Below are 15332 nucleotides of genomic sequence, written 5' to 3'. Positions count from 1 at the left end.
AGTTCCTGCCAGAAATAACTTAAAGGGAAGAACTTTTATTTGACTCATGGTTTCAGGTGTATCAGTCAGTCATGTTGAGGAAATATTGGAGCAGAGTAGTTCACATCAGCAACAGGGAAACAGAGAGAAGGAAAGAAAGGGACTGGGAACAAGATACTCCCAAGGACCCACCTCTGGTGACTACTTCCTCTACCTGGGCCCCAAGTTTTAAGGTATCCAGAACTTTCCAAAATAGATTACTAAGTTGGATGTGTTGTTGCATACCTTTAATTTAAAAAACAAACAAACAAATGGGGTTGGAGAGATGGCTCAGCAGTCAAGAGCATTGGTTGTTCTTGCAGAAGACCTGCGTTCGAATCCCAGCACCCACATGGCAGCTAACAACTGTCCGTAATTCCAGTTCCAGGGGATCCGACAGCCTCTTCTGTCCTCCGCAGGCATTGCATGACACGGGTGCACTTACCTACACGCAGGCAATACATGCATACACATAAAATGAAAATAATAAAATATTTTTTAAATTGTTTAAAAAAAAAAAAACAACAAAGTCCTAAGACTGGAGAGATGACTCAATAGTTAAGAGCACTAACTGCTCTTGCAGAGGACCCAGGTTCAGTTCCCAGCACCCACATAGTGGCTAATATCTATATGTAACTCCAGTTCCAGGGGATCCTACACCCTCTTCTGACCCCCATGGCATTGCATATATGGGTGCAGTTACATACATGTAGGCAAAACACTCACACATAAAATAAAAATAAGTTAAAAACTGAAAATAAAGTACAAACTAGAGAAGTAGAAATAGCAATAGTTTCATGAGTTACTTTCTTGGAGTCTGAAATCTAAACTATTTGATTAAAATAAGCAGAGAAAATCAAATTTTCCTATTTATCATCACTAGATACTGCATGCTTTTCCCCTGCTGTGTGATTTTGTGGGGAGAAGTCAGCTTGTTTATTATTTATCTATCTCTTTGAAATGGATGATATATGTTGAACCATCTTGACAAGCCTAAAAATGTCTGCAGTAGCAATAAACTTTTTGTGATGAAAACAGCACAGGGTGGCTGTTTGTGATATAACAAACCTGAATTTACTTGTTCTGTACATCTTAGTGCAGTTGGCATGTAGACTGTCTTTAGCTTATAGAATGGAAAACATGAGGTAAAATAAATTATCTTAAGTAGAATGCAATTCTTTTCACTTTCTATCTTGGACTTTAATCCCTAGATGGCACAGCTAATTAAATTGATAGCAAAGTGTCTGGTTTTATGGCATGCGCACCTATTGCCTACTATCATTCAAATTATTTCCCTTAATGAAGATCTTCTCTTCAGTGCAGAGGCAACAGAAAGCAGAGCCTGAAGCCTTTCTCCAGGGGATATATGGGATGGGTCAAGATATTTCTAAAGAAAATAAAGCACTGGCTATTCCCCTAAGAGGGAGGCTCTTTCCCTCTGAGAGTGCGTGCTGGAATTAACTGGTGTGATTTTGAAGGGGTAGTTTGCTAATTGGCATCTCCCAGTTGTCTATAATGCCAACACCTTTCTCTACTAATTATTTCCCATAAGCATAGTTGCATAAGGTAAAACTGCCTGAAAACTTATAAAGGTTTAAGAGGAACTGTTGCAATTTAATTAGTTCAAAATGCCTCTGTAACAGTCGGTCCATGCTATTTGTACACTGTTTTGTTGTTTGAGGTTTGGAAGCATTATGTTCATATATTGTGGTGATGGCCTGCTAAGTAATTGCAAGGTTCATTATACTGCAAAGACTGCCAAGGAGCATTTCTGGATATTCATGTGCAGTGAACCTTTGAACCTGAACTGGTCATTCATGTCTCCTCTGGCTGGAATTGTGTTTACTCTAAATGGCAGAAGAAACTTTAATTATGAAGCAGCAAAGAGCAATGTTATCTCAGTTTAAAGTGGCAGGTGGACATGTACTTGAATTTTCATTCTCTGCTATAAGATTACCAAGAATCTTTATAAACAAGGAAATTCACTGTAATGTTTTTCTTTTTTTTATTTTCTTGGATAGAGCTTATGAAAATTTTCAGTTCAAAGTAACAGAACCAACCATGATGGATTCATATAGAAAAGAAAGTGGTTCGGAGAGTATTTGCTAGGTCATAGACTATCCAGAAGGCCAAGAGAGGTAGGCTTGGAAGAGACAAGGCCAGAGGGATTCCACCACTGCTGGAGTTTTGTCTAGGGGTTCTGACTTAAGTTGCTCTTATTATCATGCTTCTGTAAGGCTGAAAACTGGTGTTTCCATTCCCTGTAGACACTGAATGTGGCCACTGCTTCCACAACTTCCAGTCAGAAGATAATGAGGTCCTTATTAACTTGATGTGAAGCTTGAGACAGGTACATGTGACTTGGAGGGTTTCAGCCCTCTTCCTATGTCTTAGATACAGAAGTGAAGACAGCAAGTGCCAGGGCTTTTTAGCTTCCAGCCCGGTAGAGCGCTGTCTCAAACAAGTGGAAATTACTCAACATGCAGAAAGAGGGCAGGGCTTAAATTTAGGGCGCTGCAAGGAATGGCAACAACTACTTCCTAGTAGAGGTTGGCTTTGATTGCCATAGGAAAAATTATGGTGTGTAGACATTCAGTGGTGCTTGGAAATAAGAGATAACAGTGATGGTAACTAACACCCAGGAAGCATGAGGAAATATCTGAGAGAAGAGATTATTGGAAAGAAACAAAATTACCTATGTTTTGGTGAATGGAAGAAATTTGACTGGAAAGACCTTCACCATGAAAATCTGAAGAAAAGCCTTCTAGATGCCTAGCACACAGCAGTGGTTTGGTTTATTTTTAAATGAATGAAGTGCTTAGGGAGAGAAGTACTCATTATGCCCAGTTGAAAATGAGTAAAATAAAATGCCATCTGACTTGTTGGTCCTATAACAAAGAAATTCATTAGACTAGGAAGGGAAGAAATCTGATGACAATTAGGAATTTGCATGGAAAAAATAACTGAGATGTGAATAATTGCTGACACGGAGGGTCAGGTACTTTATGGAAAGAGACTTGGAACCTGACAATGCAGAGACTTACCGAACACTTATGACATTGCTATGTCACGTGTTGGAGTATGTGAGTGAGCAGAATGGACAAAGATGAACACCCTTAGGATCCTCATCTTGTTTTGGGGTTGGAGATGTATTGTAAGCAATAAAAACAACCCACATAAATACATTATATAGCAGTTAAAATATTATGTGCGTTATGGAAAAATAAGTATAGAAGGTAATGGTGACTGAAAGCTTTGGGTTGAGTATTGTCGTTTTAAATGGTAGAGTAGGTTTCATTAAGAACTGCGATTTAAGTCAAGATCTGATAGTGATGAGGAAGAATACTAGTGGATCTCTAAGCAGAGAGATTTAGGCTGAGAAATCAGGAGTCAAGGAGCTCTGAGCTGGAGCATGAGGAATGCGTTTGAGGAAAGGATGAAGGGAACCACTGGAGAAACTCTTACAGGTACAAATGAGGGAGCCACTGCAAGGACTTTGCATCTTTAGCACCTACAGCAGGATTGGAAGGCCTCTGATATATTTTGTAGTTCAATGCGAGGTTAATGTAAATTGCACAATTCAGAAAGGCTTCAGGCTTGATTTCCCTAGGCTGTTTCTGTTTGTCACTGGTTCTAAGAAGTGATAATGTAAGGATCAACACCAGGAGATGGTATTAAAGAAAAACAATGAAAAGTAAGGCCAGATGCTGGTGCTGAAGTCACAGAGCAAAACAAACATTTCTTTTCTGTTGTCAGTTTCAATAGAAAAAGGAAATATTTTAAAGCAAGTGATTGTAAGGCAGCCACTTCTTTTGAACTTCTCTCTTTCCGTCTCTCTTTGCACATCCTTCGGTGGAGGTGCTAATGAGACGCACTGCACACTTGGAAGTGCTTCCACCATAAACCTTTGGGAGACCTCAGAGTGGAAATTATGGTGATGGTTTAAATCACATTGCTGTTTTGGGTAAGTACAAATTTTGCTCATTTTGGTTAAGGTTGAATTTGAATGTTTCAATTGGCATAATCCTTAGGCTAACTTACTACTTGCGTAAATTTTCTCTTTTCAGTTGGGTGTTGGGCGATTGCAGTCTTAGGCACACAGTCTGACTGTAATGAAATGTGGTATAAGCTGATGAGATAAGAGAGTGTCTACATATACTGAGGATCTTACAGTGACAGGATTGGTAGTGCAGTGCCTTGTCTCCACAGGACTGCTAGTGATTTGGTTTTGTGTTGAATATATCACTAGTTTTATTTGACATCTTTATCACTAAAGTTCCTTCTCTTTAGCTCCATAAAATAAACATCTTACTTCTACCATTTTGTGCATATTAAGTATCTTCTCATTTTACTGTAATGTCATTGACAGGGCACAGGAAGAATTATTATGTCACTAGATCAATATTTAGTTTCTACTGATGCCAATATCTGGTTTCCCTCTGTAATAGTGCGTGATGGAAAGTGTCTTTTAAATGGGATTTTATTTTACTTATTTTTTTTAAAAAACACACACTTGTTTGATAAACACCCAAACCAACCCTCCATCTTTAAATTTTTTCCTTGTATGAAATCTGGGAGAAAGGCTTCACAAGGTTATCAAGAATTGCTGCTTTTCATACAGATCACGCAGCTATGCTTTGAATCTAGAGACAGGCCAAGAGGCACTAAGGGTGTGTGTGTGTGTGTGTGTGTGTGTGTGTGTGTGTGTGTGCGTGTGCGTGTGCGTGCGTGTGTGCATGTGTGTGTGTGTGTGTGTGTTTGTATGCCTGCACATGTGCCTTACTGAAAAGAGAAACGCCATATGTTTCTTGGCATATGTTTCACTGCCAGCCATGTGCCATTCAGACAATATTTCACTATAGACAATTGACTGAGGGACTATGAAAAAGTCTGAACTAAGTCCTAAATCTGAACTGAGAATTATGACATGATTGTTTCTTCTATATAAAATGCTTTTATATGTACATACATTTTCAACATAACTTTAAGTAAAAAAAAAAGGCTTTCTCAAACATTTGTATTTTTCTTAGCAGTAAGTTTTGAACACTGCTGTGAGTTGAGTCTACTAATAAATGTATAAAACATATACCTGGCTATTTGATAGCACTGTTGTTGAGGGTTTCTGGGGGGAAAAGCTAGTATATGTTAAACAAGAACAGAATTTTGTTGTCACTAATGTCTTCCATTCTACTTTTAGATACTTCTTCACATATTTAGTTATTTTCAAATTATGGAGACCAGATCTTCTAAGGGCTGTCTTCATAGGAGGTGTGGAGAGACTGAGTGTTCTCCTTAGGGGTTTAAGCCGGAGATGCACTGTTGAGGTGAATGCCCCGTCTCCATATGCAAAGCCTCACAGGCAGTTACAGGGAACACAAGATAAAATAGAATTCTTTTTGATAGTTTCTTCTCCAGTTAAAAGTTCATTTTCAGTTTCCTGTTTTAGTTCAAGTTCGATTTACATGAGTTTCATGCACGATTGACTTGAGGATGAGAGAGTGATAGCTATCCTCTTTAAGGAACTGGTTAATTTTTTTAATTTAAAAATTTTAATTTTATATTGCCTGCATGTATGTGAGTGCACCCATGTCATGCAATGCTGCGGAGGTCAGAAGAGGGCTTCCGATTCCCCTGGAGCCAGAGTTAACAATGGTTAGTAGCTGCCATGTGGGTGCTGGGAATTGAACCTAGGTCTTCTGCAAGAGCAGTCAGTGCTCTTAACCACTGAGCCATCTCTCCAGTCCCAAGGCACTGGTTTTGATATGAAACTTTGCTCATTGTTTTGTCATTGACTAACATAGGAGGCAGAGAGGTGTTGGTAGAGATTTTTAATGTTTCCTCAAGTACGCTGTGGCACTGATCTTGCGTAGAGCTTCTGTTAGGTTCTGCACGGTGACTCAGAATTGTCATAGTGTGCTTAACTCTGAAGTTCAGATGCCAAATGCTGAAGTTCATTTGATGCTTTTTAAACAAACATGCAAATAACAACAGCCAGTCCTTTATCAATTAGCTCTCTGTAAGTGGTGCAGAGTGTATCTTAAGAAAGCCCTTCTTTCAACAGGGAAAAAAGACAATCTCTTTTGTTGAAATGCCTGAGACTCCTCTGGTGTGGGAAGAACTTCCTCCACTGTTCTGGGGACTTCATTCTGCCTCTTCCCCCAGGTCTGCAGTATTATGGCACTGCTCCTCCCAATGCCCAGGCCTGTTCAAGGAATGAAAAAGCACCTTTCATCAATCCCAAGGCACTCTGAACTGCTTTGTAATATGCGGCTGATAACATCAGCATTGAATGGCTACAGAGAAAGCTAAAAAGTATACAGAACATGACTTCGAGTTAAAGATAATATGTGTATTTTTATTATAATTGCTCTCATAAATAATTCACATGCTGTAAAGGAAAGTTCTGCCTCTCAATGGATCTGAACTCCCTGACCTCTCATTGCACTACTGTGGCTTCCAGAGGGTTTGGTGTCACTCTCCTCTGAATTCACACAATCTAATCTTTCTTTTTCTCAAACCCTTAGAAGTTCAGTCAGTCACGTTCATTCCCTGGTTGAACCTCAGCAGGCTCCCAGAGTGTCTGAGGCCTCCATGTACTGAATGGACTATTTCTGCCTTGGATATTTTTGTTCAACATAAGCATAAGGTGCATTGGCGTCTGATTGCATTCCTCATAAACTGTTGCACACACGCCTTTGGTTTAATCGCAGTCTTCTCATCTGTAAATGGAAGTGTGGTGACATACCGCACAGGGAGGTGGTAAGGACTAACTGTGGAAGGAAATTGGGGATAAGACAAACAGAGAAAGCCCACTATGGGGTTATACCACAATCACCATGTCGGTGTCACTTGCGTGTTAAATTTATTTGGAAACACTACACTTACCTTCCCCCAGGTTCTTTCCTTCCAGAAAAGAGATCTTCCTCCCATACAATTTTACTTCCATATTTACTAGAAGATAGTTTACCCTTTAGGGATTAATGTAAAGATAATCTCACATATTATCTGTCACTTGATTCAATATGACTAGGGTTCAAATTTTCCCTTATAATCCTTTTACATAATAACACTGAAACCAAACAATAAATGAGATTCATGTAAGAACTGTGCATATATGAAACATTTTAGAGGCTGGTTGGTGTTTCAACTGTAGTTTTCCTTAACAGACTCACTGGGTTCATCGTATTCAGCCACTTCATCATGTCAGTTCCTTTTGATTATCTTCCCATTCTTCAAATGCTCATTGCTTTGTTTTCTCATAAGTTGTTTAAGCCTTTTTGTATCTCATCTTCTTGGCTTGTTCATAGGCCATGAATATTCATAGGATAGCATTGGTTTACAAAAAGAAGTCTGCAGCCTCTACATAATGACACCACCATTGATTGAAAAGATTATTATATCACCAAATTATCTGAAGCTCCTTGCTTTGAAAGGGGTCGTGTCAGTAAGGAAATTATACCCTCTCAGTACATACACCCTGTGGTATCATAGAATACAATCTGGGGTTCATTTGTGCTTTCCAAAATTTACCTCAAATCCCTTTAACGACTCACGCAGCGGCAATGATAGAAGCCCAGCCCTGCAGGCCTGTGTCACTTCTAGTCTGTACCACTAGAGCTCTGAGCTGCCAACAGTGACAATATTTATATTAAATGAAAAATGATTTAGGCTATTGAGTGCTGGGTCAATTATATGAAGATATTCAGAGTGTTTCATAACAAATACATTTCCTCTGTTGCTTTCGTGAATGCCTCATATACCTTTTAAGTATAGATGTTTTATAAGGAAATTTATGTTTTTAGTATCTGAAATATATCTTTAGTAAAATGTCTTCAGGATAAAAGCAGAAATCTGCTAAAGTCATTGAAACTTAGTTTATAGTAAAAGGTTTGACATTTTAAAGCTGGAATAAAGTCTGGTTGACTCTTTGTATCTGTGCATGGAACTTTTTGTTGTTGTCATTGGTAACTATAGAGAATTATTTTAAACAGTACCATTTTAATAACAATGGTCTCCCCAAATATAGTGTGGCATAGCTTTAAACTTTATTAAGTCTGCCTCGTACTCCCCCTTCCTCTCCCTGAGTAAATGGAAGAAAAGTTTGGAAAGCTCCATGCTGTGTTCTTGATTGATGTCCAGAACATCTGAAGGACTTTTGTGTCTTGCCTGCTCTCCATGAGTGCATAATGTGTGAATACGCAGAGAAGGTCAGCCCTTATCACGTGCAATCCTGGCCTAAAAGCAGATCTGCAGTGACAGTCATAGTCCTTAGGAAGGACACAAATCATCCCCTGCATACTTTAGACAAGTTGTGGGATATTTTCTCTCTTCTTTTTACCCCTTCCCACTCATGGGGGACCTTGGCAGAGCAATGAAAGCCCAGCAAAGACGTGCTCAGAATAATGTGTCAGTCTTGTGAGGGAGGAAGGGATTGTGAATTTGTCATGATGTGATGGTCTTTCACTGCACAGCTGAGGAGAGCTCTGGGTTGTTAGTGACTAGTGATGTGGAATGCGGCAAATTAGGACAGGGTTGGGAGGCAGGAGGTGATCTGAGAGCCCACTGAATTTGTGTTCTTTATAAACTCTAAAATCAGGGAAAATATTTTGTACTCTGAATTCTATTATTCTTTATTTCCCCTTCATAGTAGAATATTAATAGTTTCTTAGGTCATTATGTTTTAGTAAAATCAGAATAATAAAATGACTTACCAGTACAATTCTAAATGCAGCACATGTACAGGTTTGGAAAATATTTTAATATGAAACCCTCTGAAATAATATGGACCAAAGATGTGCTAGTTTCTCAAAGGAAGACAGAAACAGCTGTTGTTCCAAGTGCGCCTGTGTGCTTGAACAGAAATTTAATTAAGTAAATTGTATTCCAAACAACATTAGTAGGGACGTTCAAGGTAATAATTATACCAGCACATTGTTGCTGCTAAGAATAATTCAGGGTTTTGTTATTTTTTTGTAAATACAGAAGAAAATATTTTTCATCTAATTTCACAATCTTTACAGTTTACTTTGAAATATAATCAGCAACAAGAAGCAATAGGTACCTGTTAGTTTGTGCAATAGACAATGACCTACACAGATACCTGTAGGAGGGAAATCTTCCCTTCCCCAATGTGTAGATTAAATCAAAACTTCCAGGATACAAGGCCGTTCCTGACTTCTCCTAGCTCTTTTCAACCCAGATCTTCCTGCTGTCTGGGAATATTTGGTCTCCTGTTCCCTGAAAACATTATTTTTCAACCACTCAGCAGTATCTATGCTCGTCACCCTCTGCATAAGATTTCTCCACCCTGGGGATACCTTTGAAGACATAGCTCTATTTTATTATTGTAATTTTGCCATGTATGTGTGTGTGCATGTGTGTGACGTATCTGTGTGTTCATGTGTGTGTATGTCTGAGTGTGGATATGCATGTGTGTGTGCATGTTAGAGCCAGAGGTGTCAGGTATCTTCCTGGATTCCTGTCATCCTTATTTTTAAACAAGGACTCTCCTAATCCCAGAGTCATCTGTTAGCTAGACTGACTGACCAGTGAGCTCCATTTCAGCCTTTCTTTCTATGCCCCTAGCTCTGGGGTTACACATACATGCCACCGAGCCTGGCTTTGTTCATGGGTACTGAAGATCTGAGCTCAGTCCTCAAGCTTGTGTTGCAGGCACTTTATCAACTGCCCAGTCCCCGAAAACCTACTTTTAAAGTCTTTCCTCAGCAAGTCCACTTCTACCACCTGGCATGACTAGTCTGCATACCCACTGTGCTTGTCCTCTTTGCTGAGGACAGCAGGCAGTTAATGGACTGCATGGTGATCATTATCTATTACCCTCCTGTTATAGGATAAGGTAAACTTTCTTCTGAAGGCAGGCACTGCCTCTTTTTACTCTCCTCAAACCACATTCACTACTCCCCCTGCCCAACAAAAATAAAAGTTGTGAGAAAAATGTGAACTGAGATATCATATTTATATGTGTAATATATAATCAATAAAATGGAATTTCTATGTGAAAATAAATGATAAATTAAAACTGGTAGCAATGTAGTCTCAATCTAAAAATATTCTTTGGCTTCATATATATGAACATTTAATTCATTAAGAAAAATAAATTGATTAAAAGATACATTTCAGGCAAAGTTTGAATTATTATAAACCTTGATTTAAACTAAGAAGTATGTTGTACTGTTTTAATGATGACACTGCTTGTTACAGAAATAGTTTGACCAGTGAAACTGTACATCCCATTCTATTAAAGGACATTGTTGTTAAGGTTTTCATGTCAGAAGGCAAGAGAATGAGAGTTGTCAGGAAATTACTGCTTTATTCCTATGTTGTCCCATGTTTAGTAGCGTATATGCGTTTGCTCGCTTATTGCATACAACAGTCCTAGCAGGACATCAGAAAGCTCAGTATTACTGAGAGCAAATAATTTCCTCTAGGTTACACAGATAGCACAAACAAGCTCTCCCTAGTACCTTGCAAAGATACCCTAAGTCGCGAATGTGCCCTTCTGTGAGAGGATTCTGCAGATGGATGGGGTACATGTCCTTATGTTGGTAGAAGCGTCCACACTGTTCGGTTCCTTTTTCTGGCCCTTCACTGGGATGCCCGTTTTCAAAGGGAGACCTTTGTCTCATCTTCCGCTGGGAGGGTTCATTGGAACCTCAGTGTGTGAATTAGCATACCTACACCTGCTGGTGCAGTAAGAGCCGAGGGACACCTCCCACACACGAACCATGGTTGTTCTTTTTGCCATTTCTTCTGGTAGATGAGGGCATAATTAAGTTAAAATAGAAGCCACGGGTGCAGCTGAATCTGTGTGACAGCCTCACAAGGGGGTGTGGGAAGCACTGGGCCTAAGCAGCTCTGTGGCTGTCAGCAGCAGTTAGGGCAGACTGTGAACGAGGGTTCAGCCGCCATGAAGCTGGTTACTGATCTGGCACAGGAAAGGTTTTGTTGGATTGGATTTTGTAAAGTAAAATGTAGTGATGTGCGGTTAGGGAGAATGGTTAAAGAATACGCAAGTCTGGACTTTTGCTAAACCAGGTTTCTTGAAAAACACCATCATTTCGTTAGATTTTTCTTTGAGATCAGTAGTTTAGGGTCGGATTATATATTTTAAAGAACATCTTCATAGTTTATACCCAACACATGTTAAGCTAAATGGGAGAGAATTAGTAGGGAACATTTTTAGTTTCTTAATATTTCCAAGTGAAATCTGCATTAGCAAAAGTTTGACTAAATAGAAATCTCAAATTGCAATCTAAATTGTCATTTCTCCCTACATAGTTGGAAAATGGGGTTTCTAAATGCTGAAGGCCCAACCCTTGTGTTCTATTCTTCAAGCTAGCCAGTTGCTCAAAAGCCTTTAGCTGTTTGTTTAATATATGGACTCAACTTTGTAACCTGTATTTAGAGCCCTGCACAGTCTGGTTCCACTCTGTCTAGCTTTCTCTCCACCCGCTTTTGAATAGGATCTGTTTGTCCCAGTAAGGATGGTCCTCATGCTATTTCACAAATGGAATAGTTATTCTTACCTCTTGTAATTTCTTCCCCTCCAGCTCCTCTGCTGCTGTGTTCAATCTGTTCAGTATCCAGAGCACTAATCCTGAGCCCAGTCTAACCCATTCTCTCTTCCAATTGTGTGTGTTAGTTTGGGGAACGTCTCGTTTAAAATAAATAGTATTTTTTTCTTAATTCTTTGTCCTAAATCTTATTTTTCCTGTTGTATTGAATGCTTTGTGAGTGCAATTAACATTTAGTTCAAAATCAGAAGTAACTACTGGTATAAGTGGGTTTGAACTAAAGTGAAATTCTGGGGCAAGCGAAACCTCTTTATGTTCTGAAGAGGTCCTCGTTGCTCTTTTGGGGGAATGCGAGCTCTGGAGCTGTCCCACATTTCAGCCATTCAGTCCTTGCTTGAAGCTCAGGCTAAGCGCCAAACTGGCAGGGGAGCCAAAGGGTGATGTGGCTCTGAGCCCAGATCGGAGGCCTGAACAGCAGACTCTGTTGCTTGATTTCTGTCTGCTTTCCCTCTCTTTCCTGATTACCTCATTCATTTGTATGTACATGTAACATATATACAATATACTGTGGCTATATGTATCCCCTACTAACCTCAGGTAGCGCCTTCCTTTCTCTATGATCTTTATCTCACCAGTCCCCCAGTGGGACATCTTTACGGAAAATGACACTCCCACCCCAAACAAAAGTCATCAGCTTCTCACAAAGTGATGGAAAATATAGCAGAATTTTATTACGAGAAAATAATTAATTCTTAAAATGTCAAATAAACATATCACAATGATATATTAGATCTAGCCATTGAAATACATCCATTCCCGTAAGTCTTTCATGTTTGCAGAGGCGGGGGAGGATGTCCAGAATCTTCCTCTATCACTTCCTTATTTTGGGAGACAGAATCTCCCATTGAATCAGAAGCTCGTCATTTCAGCCAGGCTAGGAGCTTCAGGGATCCACAGTCTCTGCACTACAATGCTGGGGTTATAGGCAGGCTGGGGTTCCAGGCACCTTATACCATTCCTGGCTTTTATGCTCATGCTGAGGATTCGAACTCCGGTCCTTTTGCTAGCACAGTAAGGTTTCTTACCCACTGAACTATGTCCCCAACTCCTCTCATTAATCTTGTTCAGACAAAGTAATGAGATTTAGTAAGTCCCCTGCTTGTATCTCTCTGTGGTAACAATCATAGTATTCACAGGCACCGAATGAATAAATAATATAAACATAAATGAATATAATAAATTAATGCATTTATATGTCTTGTTTTTACTGACAATCTCAGAGTAAAGGAAAACAAGATTTTGCTTTTAAAAAGAACTTCTATGAGGGAAAAGTTTCTATGAGGGAAAATGAACCTTTACAAAAACATAGTGATTTGCAATTACAATTTTGAAAAATTGAATAACTTACACTGTTTTTATTTGGTTGATAAGATTTAAAGCACTGTATTCTGTACAAGTAACTTCAAGTTGCAGCTTTTAGAGGTAACTGACAATTGAGGAGGCAACTGGAAGTTTGAAGTTTGTAGTGCTGACTAGAGCTGTCGAAGCATTATGACCCTTCTTCCATTTGTGTTCTGGGTTTACCCATTTTCTCTATTATTTAAATGTTGATGCAGTGAAAGAAAAAATGAGGAAACAGGACATTTTGACATGACGAACTGTCTCTGTCATTTCATGAAAGAAAAGGAACTGATTTCCTCCTGGTTTCCACAGTTCTCAAACGTAATTCTTTGTACAGAAAAAGCTTTGACAGGAGAAATAAGCTGTTTTTTGATGGCAAAATTCAGGTATGGTTTCTTTGGGTCACTCATTACTGCCAGAAAGATTACAGGACTTGGGTTCTGCCCAGGCAGGGTGGAGCCTCCTGAGTGCTGGCCCTGTGTGGGCTTCAGGGTCAGGTTGCTTTTTTTAAGAAAACAACCCAGCAAGGGGTCTTCAGGCCTTTGTTGCCTTTCCCGTGAGGTGACCCTGGAAGTCTCTGTGGTGACAGAACCAGTTTGTAATAGGCTTGTCTTTGAGGGTCGGGTCTCAGGCTTGCTGGCAGACTTGCAGGACGAGCAGAGCAGCAGCAGAGGGGGCTCAGTTTAGCTGGCCAGGCAAGAAGCAGGAGGCAGACACAGGCAGGTTGCAGGGGCTGCTCTCCTGGAGTGGGCTGGCTCCCAGAACCAGCCGGCATCCTCTCAGTTCCTTGCTCCTTCTGCTTTTGCACCGGAGGGTAAGATGGGTGCCCCACACCTCAGTGCTGGCAGGGGCGGAGTTCCTGTGGATTTCGGGTTTTTAGCACGGAAAGGCAGAAGTTCAAAGGCTCAGACTTCCCACCCCCATCCCCGAGCTGCTCCTGTTTTTACTACTGTCTCTCCTGGGCATAGCTTTCTAGGTAATTTATTAGGATAATTGTAGCGATTCAAAATTTCTCCTTTCCCTAACAAGAAATAATTTCATTCCTGTTTGGAACTCGGAGTATGAACTTCATCCTCAGCAAACTGTGAAAGCCTGTATGTGAAAAGCTTAAGACCATGACAGAGCTAATAAATGCTGTTTTGACCATTATAATTTGAATACTGTTAAATTTTATACATTGGTTAATTAACTTTGAAGGTTAGTATAATTTTTACGTGAATGTATTAAACAAGTCTCTAAGTTTAGAATTGCAATAATTACAGTTTGTGAATATATGATATATTTTTATGCATTTAAGAATAGGGGTTTGATGTGCAATAATTTGTTTGGAATTATTTTTACATCCAGTTGACTAAAAATGGTAATTTAAAATCATTTTAATTGTTTGAATAAAAGAATAGTCATTTTAAGAGTAGATAAGCTGTTTTCAAAAGAGAAGGAAGATGGTGTGGTGAACGTAGGTAATTACTTCTGGTCGTGACTGCAGTAATGATGTGATCAGGTTGGAAAGGTGGAAATGATGGCTTCATAGAGTTAAGGCAAATGAGAAGGGGCCTATGTCTGAGATCGAAATGTATTTATAGCTGAACTTTAGATATTTAAATATGTTTTGTAGGACTAAATTGGTATACTGTTTATGATAAACGTTTATCTTTGGGATGTACTTTAATTGGCACTTAGAGGATTAATTCTTCTGTAATCTCCAAGTTTTCCAAGTCTGCTAAAATATTACATTTTATCGCTTGACACTGAGGAAAAGTGCTCAGAAATGTAAACATATGGATAATTATATCTCAAAAAGTTTTATGTGTTGATACATGAGAATGTTAGGTACATTATCTGCCTAGGTTGTTAGTCTATTTTTGAAAAATTGTTCTAACCTAATATGTCCTAGAAAAGAATAGAAATGTTTAAGGAAACATGCTGCTTAGTAAAATTCTGGGATGTTCCAAGCACGATGTCTGTGAGGGAGAATTTTTATTCATCTAGTCCAGCTGTGATTACTTATTGACTGCAGCTAATTTTTAATTTTCTGTTAGTATTTTCCTCCAACCATGAATACTTGAATGTGGCATTGAGATATATCAACAAAAATTAAAGACTAGGAGCTATATACACGGAATCTTTGAATCATACATTGTCAGGTTTAGAATATAAGTTAATGCATAGAAATGCTTTCTGATTTCTTTGGTGAGGAGATAGGATCCCATAGATATTCCTTGCTGCTTTCAAGGTCACATAACCTTTCTCCAAGTTCCATGTCCAGGGTGCCTTCCTGTCTGCACAAGGTGCTTGCGTGTGCATGCTTTTTTTTTTTAATGTGTGTGTGTGTGTGTGTGTGTGCATGCTGTGTGTACATACATATTTATATGTACATGT

General features: G+C 39.2%; 1 protein-coding gene across 16 annotated transcripts in view; it reads left to right on the top strand.

The window, feature by feature from the left end:
- Bmpr1b (bone morphogenetic protein receptor type 1B) overlaps positions 1-15332 on the top strand; it is a 296248-nt gene that overhangs the window by 167584 nt on the left and 113332 nt on the right. The gene's annotated exons all lie outside the window — the stretch shown is intronic.

The sequence above is a fragment of the Nannospalax galili genome, unplaced genomic scaffold (genome assembly GCF_000622305.1).
Source record: "Nannospalax galili isolate Female #2095 unplaced genomic scaffold, S.galili_v1.0 scaffold189, whole genome shotgun sequence".
NCBI classification, from domain to species: domain Eukaryota; kingdom Metazoa; phylum Chordata; class Mammalia; order Rodentia; family Spalacidae; genus Nannospalax; species Nannospalax galili.
Note: the sequence above shows the minus strand (reverse complement) of the source record. Positions and strands in the feature narration are given on the sequence as shown.